This window comes from Phyllostomus hastatus, unplaced genomic scaffold, assembly GCF_019186645.2.
Source record: "Phyllostomus hastatus isolate PE091 unplaced genomic scaffold, TTU_PhHast_1.1 phas_contig_90, whole genome shotgun sequence".
Taxonomy (NCBI): domain Eukaryota; kingdom Metazoa; phylum Chordata; class Mammalia; order Chiroptera; family Phyllostomidae; genus Phyllostomus; species Phyllostomus hastatus.
Genome location: NW_025333984.1, coordinates 8,060,741 through 8,078,682, shown reverse-complemented (window position 1 = coordinate 8,078,682; position 17,942 = coordinate 8,060,741).

Sequence of the window (17,942 nt, the reverse complement as noted above, 5' to 3'; positions counted from 1 at the left end):
AGAAGAAGAAACAACAACACAGAGAAAGTTAAAAGAATAAATGGCAATAAATGCATAGCTATCAATAATCACTTTAAATGTAAATGGCTTCAGTGCTCCCACCAAAAAACATAGTTAGCTGAATGGATAACAAAACAATGCCCATATATTGGCTGTATAAAAGATATACACCTAAAAATGAAAGGTACATAGATTAAAAGTAAAGGGATGGAAAAAGATATTTCATGCTAATGGAAAGGAAAAACAGCTGGTCTACCAATACTTATAGCTAACATAATAGACTTTAAAACCAAGGCTATAGTAAGAGATAAAGAAGGACACTACAGAATGACAAAAGGAGCAATCAAACAAGGGGATGTAACTCTGGTAAACATTTACGAACCCAACAGAAGAGCACCTAAATATGTAAAACAAATCTTGATGGGCATAAAGGGAGAGATTGACAGTAATACAATCATAGTAGGGGATTTTAACAACCTTTTGGCAACAATGGATACATCTTCTAGACCGAAAAAAATAAGGAAATGGCAGCCTTAACTGACACACTAAATCAGATGTACTCATTCAATATCTTCAGAGCACTTCATCCCAAAGCAGCAGAATATACATTCTCTTCAAGTGCACATGAAACATTTTCTACAATAGACTATATGTTAGGACACAAAAAAGCCTCAATAAATTTAAGAAGATTGAAATCATATCAAGCATCTTCTCTGGCCATAATGGTGTGAAACTAGAAATCAACCACAGGGAAAAAAAATGAAAAATAAACAAAGTCATGGAGGCTAAAAAACATGTTACTAAATAATGAGTGGTTAACAGATCAGGGAATAAATCCCAAGTTTCCTTGAAAGAAATGAAAATGGAAACACAATAACCCCAAATCTATGGGACACAGTGAAAGCAGTCATAAGAGGGATAGTCATTGCATTACAGGAAAAACTCAAATAAACAATCTAAATTTACATTTAAAGGAATTGGAAAAGAACAGCAAACAAAAGACCAATGAAATGGAGAGCTGGTTCTTTGGAAAGATAAATAAGATTGACAAACATTTAATCTGACTCATGAAGATAAAAGAGAGAGGACCCAAATAAATACAATCAGAAATGAAAGAGAAGTAACAACTGACACCAAGGAAACACAAAAGTTTGTAAGAAAATATTATGAACAACTATATGTCAACAAATTGGATAATCCAAAAAAAAGAATAAAGTCCTATAAACATACAATCTCCAAAACGAAATCAGGAAGAATCAGAGAATCTGAAGAGACAGATTACAGTTAATCAAACTGAAGCAGTAGTAGTAATTAAAAACTAAAACAACAAACAAAAATAGTGCTAGATTAAATGACCTCACAGGAGAATTTTAGCAAACATTCAAAGAATAACTAACACTTATTTTTACTAAACTATTCCAAAAAATTCAAGAGAAAGGAAGACTCCTAAGCTCATTTTACAAGGGTAGCATTATCTTAATTCTAAAAACAAAGACACTACAAAGAAAGAAAGTCATAGCCAATATCACTGATGAACATAGATGCTGAAATCTTCAAAAATATCAGTAAACCATATCAACTAATACATTAAAAACATCATATAACATCATCAATGAGACTTATTCTGAGGATGCAAGTTTGGTATACCATGTACAAATCAATACATGTGATGTACCACATAAACAAAATGAAGGATAAATACCACATGGCCATATCAATAGATGCAGATAAATCATTTGATAAATACAGCATCCATTTATGGTAAAAATGATCAGCCAAGTGGGAGTAGAGGGAACATAACCTCAATGTAATAAAGGCCATATATGACAAACCCACAGCCAGCAACATACTCAATAGGCAAAACTAAAAGTGTTTCCCTTAAGATGCAGAACAAGACAGGAACATTCACTTTCACCAGTCTTATTCAACACACTACTGGAAATTCTAACCACAGCAATCAGGTAAGAAGAAGAAATAAAAGGCACCAAAATTGGAGAGGAAAAAAACTATCATTATTCAGAGATGTCATAATATTGTATATAGAATACCCAGGAGGCACCACCTAAAACTACTAGAGGTAATAAATTAATTCAGCAGAGTAGCAGCATAAAAATTAATATTCATAATTTGGTGGCATTTTTGTAAGACCAATAATGAAGTATCAGAAACAGAAACTAAAAAAAAATCCTATTTATTACTGCAAAAAAAAATAGGTACCTAGGAATAAGTTTAACCAAGGAGGTAAAAGATCTATACTTGGAAAACTGTAGGATACTGAGGAAAGAAATTGAGAAAAATACAAATTAGTGGAAGCATATGCTATATTCATGTATTGGAAAACGTAACATCACTAAAATGTCCATAGTACCCAAAGCAATCTGTGGATTCAACACAATGCTTATTAGGACAACAATGACATTTCACAGATCTAGAGCAAATATTCCAAAAATTTCTATGGAACCAAAAAAAAAACAACAACCCCAAATCATTAGCAATCTTGAGAAAGAAGAACAAAGTTGGAGATATCACAATACCTGAAATCAAAATGTATTACAAGGACATAGTAATCAAAACAGCCTGATGCAGGCATAAGAACATGCATATAGATCAATGGAATGAAACTGAGAGTCCAGAAATCAACCCATGACTGTATGATCAATTAATATTTGATAAAGGAGGCAAGAGTGCACAATAGAGTAAAAACTCTCTCTTCAATTGGTGTTGGGAAAATTGGACTGGTACATGCAACAAAATGAAAGCACATAACTTATACCATACAAAGAATAAACCAAACTGGAAAAAGGCTTAAAGGCAAGTTGCAAAACCATAAAAATACTAGAAGAAAACATAGGCAGTAAAATCTCAGACATCTCTCTTAGCAATATTTTGGGTGATATGTGTCCTAAGGCAAGGGGAATAAAGGAAAAATAAATAAATGGGACTATATTAAACTAAAATGCTTCTCCAGAGCAAAAGGAACCATCAACAAAATAGAAAGACAGCCTACTAAATGAGAGACATTATTCACAGATACATCTGATAAGGGGTTCATATCCAAAATATATGAAGAACTTATACAACTCAACACCCAGAAGACATACAATCCAATTAACAATGGGCAAATAACCTGAATAGACACTCTCCAAAGAGGACATAGAGATGGCCAATAGACATGTGAAAAAATGCTCAATGTCAGTAATCATCAGAAGATGCATATTAAAACCGCAATGAGATGTCGTCTCACACCTGTCAGAATGGTTACCATCAATAAATCAACAAACAACAAGTGCTGAGGAGGTTGTGGAGAAAAGGAAACCTTACTAAACTTTTGGTGGGAATGCATACTGGTGCAGCCACTGTGGAATACAATATGGAGTTTCCTCAAAAAATTCAACATGGAACTGCCTTTTGACCCAGTGTTCCCACTTACGGGCTAACATCTGTTTGAAAGAACATATGTACCCCTATGTTTATAGCAGTGCTATGTATAATAGCCAAGATCTCAAAACAATGCAAGTACCCATCAGTAGATGAATGAGAAAAAAGCTGTGGTTACATTTACACAATGAAATTCATTGTAGCTGTAGAAAAGAAGGAACTCTTACATTTTGCCACAGCATTGATGGACCTGGAGATTATTGTGCTAAGTGAAATAAGGCAGTCAGAGAAAGACAAATACCATATGATCTCACTTATATATGGTATTTAAGGAACAAAATAAAATGAACAAGATAGAAACAGTGGCATGGACACATGGAACAGACTGACAGTTGTCCAAGGGGGAGGAGGGAGAGTTGACTAAATTAAAGTGTTAATGGACATAGAGACTGGCCTGGTGCAGGACTGCCTCAGGCCAGACTCTAGTCAGTAGGTTCTTGACTTTGTGTAGGGAAGATTTTATACCATAAGTCCAAGTGATTTTGAGAGTATTTTTTATTAAGGCTTGGGACAATGAAACAAAGGAAGGGTTTAGAGTAAAATAAATACCAGGAAAGAGCCTAGGTGGTGCTCTGCTATTATGCTAAGTGAAATAAGCCAGGCAGTGAAAGACAAATACCATACGATCTCCTATAAGTGGAACCTAATGAACAAAATAAACAAATGAGCAAAATGGAACCAGAGACATGGAAATAAGGAAGAAACTGACAGTGACCAGAAGGGAGCGGGTAGGGGAATAAAGGGAAGGGTCCATTCAAGGAATATGTATCAAAGAACCATGGACATGGACAACAGGGTAAGGATTTACTGTGGGAGTGGAGGAGGGGCAGGGGAGAACAATGGGGAAAAATTGAGACAACTGTAATTGAGCAACAATGAAAAAAAAAAGTCATAGCAAACCAAGGTGGGGCTGCTGTTAGCTCACTGGAAAGTCAGAGAAAAAGGGGGCTTTGGAGACAGGTTCGAGGGAAGCCTAACTTGAGTCGCTGCTGTCTGATGCTCCCTTGGCTACAAGTCTCCTAGGAGCCCTTAGAGTTTAGGAGAAAGTAAAAAAGTTCATGTCAGGGAAGAGGCATGGGTGTGCTCCAAAGTGAGGCTGCAGAGTCTTTGTTCTGAGGGCTCTTTATGTTTTCTCTGTGGATGAGAATCTTAGTGGAGGGTTTCATCAGAATATTCAACAGCTTTCTAGGTGCATTTTTCCTATGTCGATGGGTCAAAATGAGTGCCTAGGGGGGTTTGGGAATATTCATTGGTCTGTTATATTGTTTTATTTTTATCTTGGGTCTGTCCGGCTTTTAATGTTTTTTTTTTTTCAGTTGTTATTTGTTTCCCTAGTTTTATCTGTTTTGGGATTTAGTTGGCACAAATGGCAGCAATTGGGTCTCTGTTCTTTATTTTCCCAACCAGGGTGATTTAAGCTTTGTTCTCTGGTCAGAGAGGAGAGGTATGAACCATTTATTTTCAAGTGTCCTTGGTTATGGAAGATAAGGTCTTGTGATTCACCAGCTGGCTGTAAATTGTTCAAACTGTTTGACCTTGTTTAATTTTGTCTCAGTTTCTGTATTCCACTTTCCCAGGAATTTTCCTAGCTTTTTATTATCCTGTCACAAAAGAAGATGGAGGCATTAGCCAAAGAACACATGTGAATAATCTATGGACACAGACAACAGTGTGGTGATGGCCAGAGGGAAGGGGGGACTGGGTGGAGGAGAGTAAGGAGGGGGGAAATGGGGACAGCTGTAATAGTGTCAACAATAGCAACAAATGATAATAATAATAAGTAAATCTATAAATGGAGAGAAATACTATGCCATATACCTGAAACTAATACAAAATAATACTGAATGTAAACTAATTGAAAAATACAATTTACATTTTGAAAAAAAGATTACCATACCTACTAGGTTACATGTATATTTGCCTAAAAGTTATTATTATTTTTCTTCAACTATTATTTAAATTTATGGCCAGAGGGAAGGGGTGGGGACAGTGGCTGGTTGTAGGTGGGTAAAGGTGGTGGGTAATGGAAACATCTGTAATACTGTTAACAATTTCAAAAAGGGGAAAAAGTATTCTAGTTTGGCATTTTTAAAAAATCTTTTAGCTCTTTAAATATACCATTCCATTGTCTTTTGACTCAGGTTTCTGTCCAAAAGGCATCATCTATCATATTTTTGCTTCTTTGAAGGTAATAGTTCTTTTTTTCTGCCTTCCTTTAAAATTTTCTCTTTGCCTTCTATTTTCAGTTTAAAATTGGTGTGGTTTTCTAGGAGTTTATCCTTTTTTGGGTCTAGTAAGCTTCTGGAATCTGTGTGTTGATGTGTTTAATTAGTTTGGCAAATTTTAGCCATTATGTGTCCAAATATTGCTCCTGGCCCATTCTTTTTGTTCTCTACCTTGGCACTCTAATTCAATGCATGTTATGCCATTTAACTGTATCCTACTTATCTCTTATGCTCTGTTCTGTCCTTTCTATTTGTTTTTCTTTAAATCTTTCAGTTGGGAACTATTCTATTTACCTTTCTTTGAGATAACTAACATTATTTTCATTTATAGTAGTCCCTCTTACCCACAGAGAATACTTTCCAGTAACCCCAGTGGGTATCTGAAACTGCAGAAAGTACCAAACTCTATATCTGCTGTTTTTTCTATATGTGTGTACATACCTTTTCACTTTAAGGAAGCACTTTATGATTTCTTTTTAACATATCTGAAGTGTCAGCATCACTACTGTTATACTTTAGGCACCATTAGTAAATAAAATAAGGGTTATTTAAACACAAGCACTGTGATACCACAATAGTTCATCTAATGATACAGATGGCCACCAAGTGACAAATAGGCATGTAGTATATGCTGAATGGGTACACTGGACAAAGGGATGATTCATGTCCCAGGCAGAGCAGAGCAAGACAGAGTGATATTTTATCTTCAAACACAGAATTATACAGATTTGAGACTTATGAAGTGTTTATTTCTGGAATTTTCCATTAAATATTTTGGACTGCACTTGACTGTGCATAACTAAAATCACTGAAAACATATCCATGGAAAAGTGGTTCTACTGTATTATTAGCCTGCTGTCAAGCACATCTGAGTTTTTTAAAAATTTAATTGCTGCTCAAATACAGTTGTCTCCATTTTACCCCCACCAATCCCACCTACCCCAGCTATCCCCACTGCCTACCCTTGATCCTACCCCTCTTTGGTTTTACATCTGAGTTTTTAATTGCCAATATTGTTTTTAGTTATAAAATGTCCATTTAATTTTTTAGGTTCTATATCTAATAATGTTAGTATTGTCATCCATATTGTTCATCTTTCTTCTATTATCTTTGACATAAGATTAATTACTTTATAGGCCTTGTCTGTTAACTTCATCATTTGGATTAACTCTTGGAGTTTTAAATTTTATTTTGTACTCTTTCTCCTATTTCTTGCATTACCCTGCATCCATAGTTATCATATTTTTTATTATATGCTGTTCAGTGTATATAAATGAACTGTATAGACTAGGGGTCTCCCCAAGGGTTTATTCTTTTATTTGTTAAACTAAAGAGCTGATATGCAGATCATGCCAATGAAATCAAGGACTGAGCTGAGTAAGGGCTGGATTGTGTCTTTGATTAGACTCAATCCATCTCATGTTTCTGTCATCTCAGTGGTGATACCTGACATATGTCTTAGCAAGACTCTGCTTCCAACAGTACTCTATCTAGCCAAGCACTTCAAGACTATATTTTCAGATTTTGTCCTCTTGATTTCCATTCTCATGCTAGCTCTCACAGGTACCCAAAGTTCTTCTAGATTTTATTTCTCCCAGGACAAAAATTATGTCTAGCACAAGGTAAATCATAAGCCCAGGACTTTGCTCACCTAGGGAGCATGTTATAGTATTTGCACTGAGACCCATCTGTTCTTTCCCTTGTCTAAATGCCATAAGATGGAAACTTGACTCCAGATTAGTTCATCTGAAAATACAAGGCTCCCTCTACCTTTTATCATGAGTCAGAGGATTACCTTATCAGGAAGTGTAGAAAGTCAGCATTTCTCATCTTGCCTGTGGACCTGTTGGTAAGACTAAATATTGAGTAAGTGTGACTGAGAGATGGGAGCTCCCTTCTTTCACCCAGCCTCAATTGTTGCACTAGAAGATCTTCAACAACACCACTGGAACACTGAGGCCCAAATCATCCTTGAGTCAGCTCCTGCTAAGGCCATTCTTGAACTAGTGCTCCTAATTTGTGGAGCAGCCCTGACAAAGAAGAGCACTGTGGATCCAGACTCATCTCCACAGCCAGCTAAGAGATGTTTTTCTGGGGAAGCAGAAAACTGTAAAAGAGAGAGCTCCTGTCTTTTCCCAAAGGAAATGACTCCATTTACAACAGAGTGTACAGAAGCCTGAGAGGCATTGTCAAAGACAGTGGAGGTAACAGTAAAAGGTAATTGGGAGGAGATTAGCAGATGCATATGGGATAAACTGTAGGCCAACTAGGATTGCCAGAGAAAACCAGGGAGACAGCTGGCAAGAGCCCTGCTGGGGACAGCATGTATCTACAACAGGACTTCAGGAATTATCAGAAAAGAATGAATTTGAATAGATGTCCCTACAGCAGTAAAGTATGCCTCATGGTATTATTGAAAACAACAGTGAAATCAGCCAGCCTTAATAGTCCTAGGAAAACCACCATCATTCAGCATGATTGCACACACCCAAGACTGAGGAACAACACAAAAGCCTTCAGTGAAGAGAAATTGACTTCACAGAAATAGTCTATACAAATAAAAGAAAAAACAAAACAAGCAAGCAAACAATCATTTAAAAAACAAGGTCCAGACCTGGTTGGTGTGGCCCAGTGGATTGAATACTGGCCTGTGAACCAAAGGGTCGCTGGTTTGATTCCCAGTCAGGGCACATGCCTGGGTTGTGGGCCAGGTCCCTGGTGAGGGGTGTGTGAGAGGCAAGCACACATTGATGTTTCTCTCCTTTTTCTCCCTCCTTTCTCCTCTCTAAAAAGAAATAAATAAATCTTTCAAAAAATAAAAAAACAAGGTCAATAGTGGTAGTAATCAGAATTACCACAACATATTACCTTAAATATCCAGTTTTAAACAAAAATTATGAGACAGGAAAGGAAACAGGAACATGTGATCCATGTATGGGGGAGGGGAATAAGCAACAGAGACTGCCTGTGAGAGGAATGAAGATTTTTTAACCATGGCTAACTTTTACTTCATAAGAGAAAACAGAATGTTTAAACACCTTGATAATTCAATGACACATTTAAGACTTCTTAACATTTAAAACTAGAGATAGAACTCATATCCAACAGATATCATATCTGCTCAATGGGCAACAAAATTACAACTCATGTATACTTATTTTTTTAAAGATTTTATTATTTAATTTTAGAGAGAGGGGAAGGGAGAAAGAAAGGGAGGGAGAGAAACATCAATGTGTGGTTGTCTCTCATGTGCCTCCTACTGGGGACTTGGCTTGCATCCTACACATGTGCCCTCACTGGGAATCTAACTGATGACCCTTTGGTTCACAGGCTGGCACTCAGTCCACTGAGCCACACCAGCCAGGCCTCATGTACACTTATTTCAAGAACCCAGGAATGAAAAAAATTAGACTGTGGCAGTATAGATTGTTCATTGTAAACCAACTGCTTAATTCCTGGTCTTTAAATTAGTACACCAAAGTTTTTTGTGTGTTTTTTTTTCATATGAAGAGGTAAAACTTCCATAAGTTTGCAGCAGTACATCAAGCTTTCTGCCACACTTTCTTGTTGTCAGTGTTTATTTTGGGAACCACCCAAATATCAATCCTTTATTGAATTTCCATGCCTAATATGTGTAGTGCATGTCTGTGTACACTCTTTATTCTTCTACTTAAAAACAATAACAACAACAACAACAACAAACTTTCACTGCATTCTCTGGAAATGGCACTCCATAATAATAAAATTCCTCTGTATTCTTAATAGAATTTGGAATGTTTTTTCTTCAACTATTCCTTATGTTTCAAAATATTCTCTTTCTTGATATCATCCTATTTTTTATTTTTTATATTTTTCTTCTATAGATAGACTATTCCTTCTCAAGCTCCTTTATAGGCTCCATGATCTTTTTCTGATCATTCTCAAACTTAACATCTGAGTTTAAAATTCAACACCTATCTATCTATCTGAATAATTTGATACAGATTTTCCCAGATTCAGATCCTCAGTATGACCTTAAGATTTGTACATCCAATTGTCTACCTGATGTATCCAATTGGATAGCTTAATGGAAGTTCAAACTCAACATGCCCAAGGTAAAACTCTATGTCCCTCCCCAAATCTGTTCTTTCAGTGTTTCTTCCATCCAGTTGTCCAGACCATGAATCACCTGGACACCTCCCATTCTCTCATGTCCCATACTTATTCTATCAACAAATTCAGCTGATCTTATCTTCTGAGTCTTTCTTGATACCATCTATGGTTCTCCACTGCCTCCATTCTGGTCCAATATACCAACTTGTCTAAGCTAGAATATTGTAATAGTGTAATAAATGGTCTCTTTGCTTTCCATTCTGCCCTCCCTTTAAGCAGTTCTCTGCACTGCAGCCAAATGATATTTCAAAACACAAATCTAATCATATAATCCTTGGAAGCCACTATAGAAAGCTTTGAACAGACATTTCTAATCAAAAGTCACTCATTATTCCTTCCAGGATGAACCCAAATACCATCCATACTTCTCTAAGAGATTATGTTTTTCAAGGAGGGCTTGGCCCCTTTCCAGATACAGTGGGTGAATCTTGATTACTTTTCCCCAGTTAAAATGATTTTACTTACCTTGTCAAGTAGCTGTTTTAGGAGTGGGGATGTAATGCAATTCTGCAGCAGGCAGAGAATCCTCTGGGAAGGTTTTATTCACTCTTAAGAAGGATTCTGAGACAGGGATGTTCATTGTTCTTCCTCTGAATATTGATAGTAGCAAAATGATGCCTAAAGCTATATCAGTAATTTAGAACCACAGGAGGATTCAGTCTAGGAAGATAAGCAGAAAACAGGAGGGGTGAGATAAAAACAGAAGAGACTGCTGTCTTGGTGACTTTGTTAAGTCAGTGAAGCTGGCATCTTTCTATCTCTGGAATTATTCTGAATTAACAACTTTACAGTTTAGTATACTTCTGGTTGGATTTTCTGCTAGTTATAGCTAAAAGAATCCTAACTGGTATATATAGACTTGTTTAAAAACTATCAGTGGCTTCTAAATTACTCTAAGAACAAAACCAAGATCCTTAATATGACTTATACAGCCCTACACAATCTGGCTACTACCATATTCCACAGATTCATCTCACACAGCTCTCTATGTTTTTCTTTTTCGCCTTCTTCTAGTTTGTCATATTTCCTGTGTTCTCCTGCCATAGGGTCTGTATTAGTTTGCTGGGGCTGCTGTAACAAAATAATACAAACTGAGTGGCTTAAACAACTGAAATTTATTTCTCACAGTTCTGAGGTCAGAAGTACAAGATCAACGTATCAGCAGATTAGGTTTCTTCTTGGACCCTTCTTGGCTTAAGCATAACTGCCTTCTTGCTGTGTCCTCAAATGATCTTTCCTCTATGTCTGCACATCCTTGGGGTCTCTCATGCTCCCTAATCCCCTTTCTCTTCTTATAAAGACAGCAGTCAGGTTGGATTAGGTGGGGGGAGAGTTTATTTTAATTTAATCGCCTCTTTAAAGTCCCTATCTCCAAATGCACTCACATTCTGAGGTACTGGGGGTTAGAGCTTCTATAAATTAATTCAGAGAAAACCAATTCAATTCATAATAGGGCCAGTGTAATTGTTAATTTTTCCACACTCTCCACTTCCTCACATCCCCACACATCCAATTTTTCTAATTGAGCCTTAGTCATTCTTTATATGCTAGAGTAAACAATTTTCTATGAGAATCTTTTCCTAATACCCAATTTCCAAGTCCAGTTTGTGTTTGTACATTTATTAGTATAATGGTTTGTAATTTCAAGTATATGCTACCTAATGATCAGTAACATGAAAACAACAGCCATGTTCATTGTGGTTCATCAAAGTGATTGTGATTCTTAGCATAGCACATAAAATACAATACATACTCAATAAATACTTTTGAATGAATGTGTGTCAGAATGAATACTGTATCATATAATCAGAAATATAAATATTGTTTCCAGTGGTAGTTTTTATGCGTATTTGTATCCTTATATAGCTCAGTGGATAGAACATAATAGGTGCTGATTCATGTTTTCTGTAAAGGAATGAAAGAATGAGTGAATGACTGTCCATCTTGTGCTTTAGGTAAATATAATTTTGCGAGACTGGCTAACCAAAACCATTGATTGGTTTGCTGAACTAAATATGCCCATCACTACTGTTTATGTTTCTGTATAGAAAGTATAAATAATACTTAAAAACCTTTGAAACTCAGATTTAGTCTCCAGTCTTATTTAGGCCTTCTTCTTACTTATTTTTATAGTACTTACTGGTTTTGTACACTATACTGGATTAAACTTTCCTATATTCATACCATTTCAACTTTATATCATGACTCTTATTTGCTACCTAGGCTCTGAATTTTATACCTATATTTGGTAGTGACTACACATTTATGTTCAATAAGTGTTTTCCCATCTGTGATTTCATGTACTATAACTAAGGATGGGAGGGGCTTCATACCCATTGTGCATAGTCTTCTATAGCCTCAGAGACTTGTAAAGGCCACATTCTTCCTCAAAGTTGACCCTTTCTCACATAGAAAGAGAATTGAACAAAATTCAGGTACTTTATTATGCAGCATATAAAAAGTAATTATAATATTTATTTAGATGAATAATAGAGCTGTGTTAGGTTTTTCAGATAAAAGAAGTGTGTGTGTGTGCATGCACATGTGCATGTGTGGCTGTGTAGAAAGAGGGAGACATCTCTAAATATACTTAATAAAGAAATTCTGATGTGTTTGAAATATAAAAAGGGACTATAATTGCATATGCTACCCCAAATTGAACCAAAAGTTTTAACTTCCTCTCATAAATAATTATGTAGATAAATGGGAGAAATAATGAAAAATAGCTCTACAGATGAATAATGAATAATTGCCAAAAATGACAATGAATACTTTTTAAAGGTTTTGCTATACAAATAGCAGAAAGATAAAGATGAATGATGGGCACGCTAATTCAGCAAATGTCAGCCTCAAATTATACCTATATTATTCAAATAAAAGTTTAAATCATATAAATAAACCCTTCAAAATGGATCACTGAAAAATAGATATAAAGGGAGAGAGCATCATTTCATCTAAAAGTATAAAAGACTGGTTAGTGCAGATTTCTCCGTTGTTTTATGGCATAAGGTGGTAGCTTTCAATCATGGTCTCTTTTTGATTTGTTATACAATACAAATGTCTTTCAAATGAAAGGAAATATACATTTTTTTAGACCAGTGACTCACTGGTTATTATTTTCATGTTAAGTTCCAATGAAGCTAGTACAATCTAGCCCCAAAATTCTTGACATAGGAATTTGCAACTTTAGGTGACAATTTAAGATGTTTTCTTTTCATATTTGTGCTTTGTCCAATCCATGCATTTACACTTGAATTTGTCTATCTAATATTTCCCCAATTCATTTGGCTCCTTGTCAGAAAAATATCATACGATAGCTCATACACATATTCAAGTTTAGGAAAGATTTGACATAGGGAGAAGGGAGTAAATCAATAACACAGTACTCATTACCTATTTCTGTATAACAAAATATCCAAATCTTAGTGACTTAAAACAGCATTTGCCTCTCACTTTTTGTGGTTCAGGCATAGTTTAACTGGTTCCTGCAGCTCAGAGGCCCCCAGAAACTTCAATCAGAGCATCTGGGCTCAACCAGGGTGTTTGGGACAGGGATCAGGGGTTATGATTCATTTAAAAGCTCACTCATATGGCCAGTGGCAGGCCTCAGGTCCTCACAATCAGTTGAGCAGAGGTATTGCTTCCTGCTCAGTCACTATAGAGCTACACACAACATGGCACCTTGCTTCTGAGAGAGACTGAGAGAGACAGGGAGAAAAAGAGGGGAAAGGAGAAAGGGAAGGAGGGAGCGAGGGAAAGAGGGAGAAAGAGGAAGAGAGAAAGATATATCAGTGTAAAGCTACAGAGCTTTTGGAAGCCAATCTCAGAAGTGACATTTTATTGCTTGTGCCATAGTCTATTTCAGGGGTGTCAAACTCATTTTTGCCAGGGGGCCACATCAGCCTTGCAGTTGCCTTCAAAGGGTTGAATGCAATTTTAACTCCTTAACAGTTAAGGCATAGTTACATTTATACAGTCCTAAAATTATTTCAGCCCTTTGAAGGCAACCATGAGGCTGATGTGGCCCCTGGTGAAAATGAGTTTGACACCCCTGTTCCACTTGTTACAAATTATTCAGTAAGCCCAGCCTACATTGAGAGGAAAGGAATTACAAAAGTGTGTGAATTCCTGGGGAGCATTGAGGCCCATCTTAGAGATCCTCTATCACAAATACCTCAGAAAAGCAGAACACAATAAGACTGCAATTAAAGAGTGAATTATAGAACTCAATATATCACTTTAGATCAAGCATCTTTTTGGTCTCAAAATATGATCATAAAAACCTCTGCATGATTATTTGACCTCTGATAGTCATAAAATTATTTTAACAGTGACTGGATAACTATTATTCTATGTCAAGATCAGGAATGGGCCTCTAGCCCTGTTTCTGTAAAGAAAATTTTATTGGAACAGTGCCATGCCTATTTACATATTGTCTGTGGCTACTTTTGTATTGCAACAACAGAGATGATTACTTGCTACTGTGGCCTATGACCTGCAAAAACTGATCCTTTCACAAATTTTACATAATGATGTCAATGATTATAATTATGAGTATCTGCAAAAAGCCAAGATTTTGTGAAATAATTTTTCCTTATAATACAGGCCCAATCCTCACCATTTTCCATCTTGTAAGTAACTATCTACATAAGTAAATCTCAATTAGATATTCTGTCATCCAGGAAGCTTTTCCTAGCTGCTAGGGATGAGTTTGATGGCCTTCCTCTGTGGTACTGTGGTAGTATGCAGATATGTCTCAATAGCACTCAGTATATTATATCTTTTCTTTATTGAGGTAAAATTCACAAACATAAAATTCACCATTTTAAAGTATACAGTTCAGTGGCTTTAAGTATATTCACAGTGTTGTACAACCATTACCAGTACCTAATTCCAGAACATTTTCATAACCATAAAAAGAAACCCATTAAGCAGTCATTCCCCATTCTTCTCTTCCTGCAACCTGTGGCCATCTCCTTTTCATCTTTATGGATTTGCCTATTCTGAATATTTTATATAAATGGAATCATATAGTATGATTTTTATGGCCTTTTTTGCCTGGCTTCTTTCTCTTAACATAATTTTCTCAAGATTCATCTATATTGTACTGTAGCATGCATCAGTGCTTCATTCTTTTTTATTCTTTTTCATAGTATGCATATACCTCATTCTGTTTCTATATTTATTGGGTAATAACTATTTGGGTTCTACTTTTTAGTTAATATACATAGAGCTTCTGTGAATATTTGTACAGAAGTTTTTGTTTGAACACCTGTTTCCAGTTCTCTTCATTGTTTACCCAGGAGAAGGATTGCTGGATCATATTGTAATTCATTGTATGATCATTTGGGTAACAGCCAATCTGTTTTTCATAGTAGTTGCACCATTTTACATTCCTACCAGTAATATATGAGGGTTGTAATTTCTACACATCTTTGCCAACACTTGTTATTTTCCTTTTTTTTAAAATATCCCTGGCTGTTATAGCTCAATGGATTAAGCATCGGCCTACAAACCAAAGGGTTGCTGGTTTGATTCCCAGTCAGGGCACATGCCTGGGTTGCAGGCCAGGCCCCCAGTAGGCAACCACACATTGATGTTTCTCTTCCTCTTTCTCCTTCCCTTCTCCTCTCTATAAAAATAAATAAATAAATTCTTTAAAAAATCATTAAAAAAAAATATATATATATATATCCTAGTAATTGTAAAGTGTTATCACATTGCAATTTTAATTTACATTTCACCAATGACTAATAATATTAAACATCGTTTCATGTGCTTAATCATTATTAGTTGGCCCCATATAATGAGTTAGTAAGTGGTCCCTCTTTTGTATTTTTACAAAGAGTTTGTGAAGGTTTGGTGTTAATTCTTTAAACTTTGGTATAGTTGACCAGTGAAGAGTGCTTCTTTTTTGGAGGTTTTGATGACTGATTCAATTTCTTTACTTGTTATAGTTCTATTCAAATTTTCTCTTTTTTCTTTCCAGCCTGGTTTGCTAGTTTGTGTGTTTCAAGGAATTTGTACATTTCATGTAGCTTATCTAAGTTGGCATACAGTTGTTCAGAGAATTATCTTAATACTATTTATTTTTTTAAAGTAAGCAGTGATGCCCCCACTTTTATTTCTGATTTTAGTTCTTTGTATCCTCTCTTTATTATTAGTTGGTGTAAGCTAAAGATATGCCATATTGTTATTCTTTTCAAACAACCAACTTTTGGTTTTATTGATTCTCTATTATTTTTTATTGTCTAGTTTGTTTATTTCCCATGAAATTATTATTTTTCCCTTCCTTCTGTTATCTTTGGATTTAGTATGCTCTTATTTTTCTAGTTTCTTAAGGAATAAAATTAAGTTATTGAGAGAGCTTTCTTCTTTTTTAACATAATCACCTACAACTGTTTTTATTTAATCCCCTAAATTTTGGTATATTGTATTTTTATTTTCATTTGTCTCAAAGTACTTTTTAATTTTCTTTGTGTTTTCTTTTTTGACCTATTGGCTATTTAGTAGTATGTTGTTCAATTTCCATATATTTATGAACCTTCCAGTTTTATCTTGGTTGTTGATTTCTGGTTTCATTCTGTTGTGTTCAGAGAAGATAATTTTTGTAATTTCAACCTTTTTAAATTTATTGAGACTTATTTTGTGGCTCCACATGTGATCTACCTCCTTTGTGTATATCATGGGAGCCCCCTTTTGAAGAAGGCAGTATCACAAGATGAAAGTAACTGGGATTCCTGAGTCACTATGTAGAGGAAATGTACCCAGAGGAGTGATTTGATTCATTTTTACTAGTGGCATGATCTAGAAATAAGTTTTTATTTGTGTTAAGCCACTGAGATTTAGAGCTTTTCCTAGCAGCCACTGTTACTTACCTTAATATAGATAACTGATCTATTATTTTGAATGAAAGACTCAAATATTTTAATAGACTGGAAATAATCATCAAATCAAACAAAACTACTGTAATAAGCACAAGCACAATCACATGTGTTCCACATGTGTCTGCATTAAGTAACAATCTATAGAAGAACTCTATATTGAGGTACAATTAGATTTAGATTTTCATTTTCACCAGGGCCACATCAGCCTTGCAGTTGCCTTCAAAAGGCTGAATGTAATTTTAGGATTGTATAAATGTAACTACTCCTTAACTAGGGGCAAGGAGCTCGACACTGCTGCTGGGTAGAGACAAGGTGCTAGCTGGATAAAACAAGGTGGAGGGCCGGATTTGGTTTGTGGGCCTTGTGGTTGTTGCCACATGTGATTTAGATGCAATATTGAAAAACATTTATAAAAAATCAGAGCTGTATAGCTGATATTACTGCCTTAAGGGTTGGTGGAATCACTGTCACCAGAGACATATAAATGAAGGTCACATGCGCCATCACTTTCTAAGAAAGAAGTAAATGGGATTCGTGCCTCATACTGGATTTGGACTGAATTATTGGTGAGTGATCTTATATTTGGTAGTCTATGATTGCAGGAATTGTAACTGGTATTGTGGAGGAGCTGAGTGGTTCAGTAAGAGAGTTGACTATATTAGTCAAGTTAAGCTATGAGAAAGACCCTCAAAATATCAGTGCCTTACAAAAAGAATGATTTCTCACTTAGCTTGTACATCCTTTGTACCTAAGTTATGGCTGTGTTCTGTGCCTTGGTCATTTGAAATCTTGGGTTGAAGTACCAGCCCTTATTTGAGACATGCATGGTTTGTTGCAGATCTAAAAGAGCAATGGTAGAACCACACAACCTCTCCTCACTTCTGCTTGGATGAGGTATGTGTCCTTTCCACTCACATTCTGTTAGCCTAAGCAAGTCATGTGGATAAGCCTCACAGAAATATAATAGTGATGATAACCTTTCCACCCCAGATAGGCCCCAGGGAGAGAGTGATGAATCTCATAGAGTGGGGCAGATAATACTTTGGACAAAGAATACAATCTACCACAGTGACGTATGATGGCCCTACCCAGAACTGATGTTTTTATATGTGAAGTAGGCCTTGGTGTGAATTTGTAGAGCTAGCCCTCTTTCTAAATATCTCCTCAGCATATCAGTGACTCTACCCTGAAGTGAATTAATGTGAGTTCCTGTGCAATAATAGTGGCACAGAAGAAATGT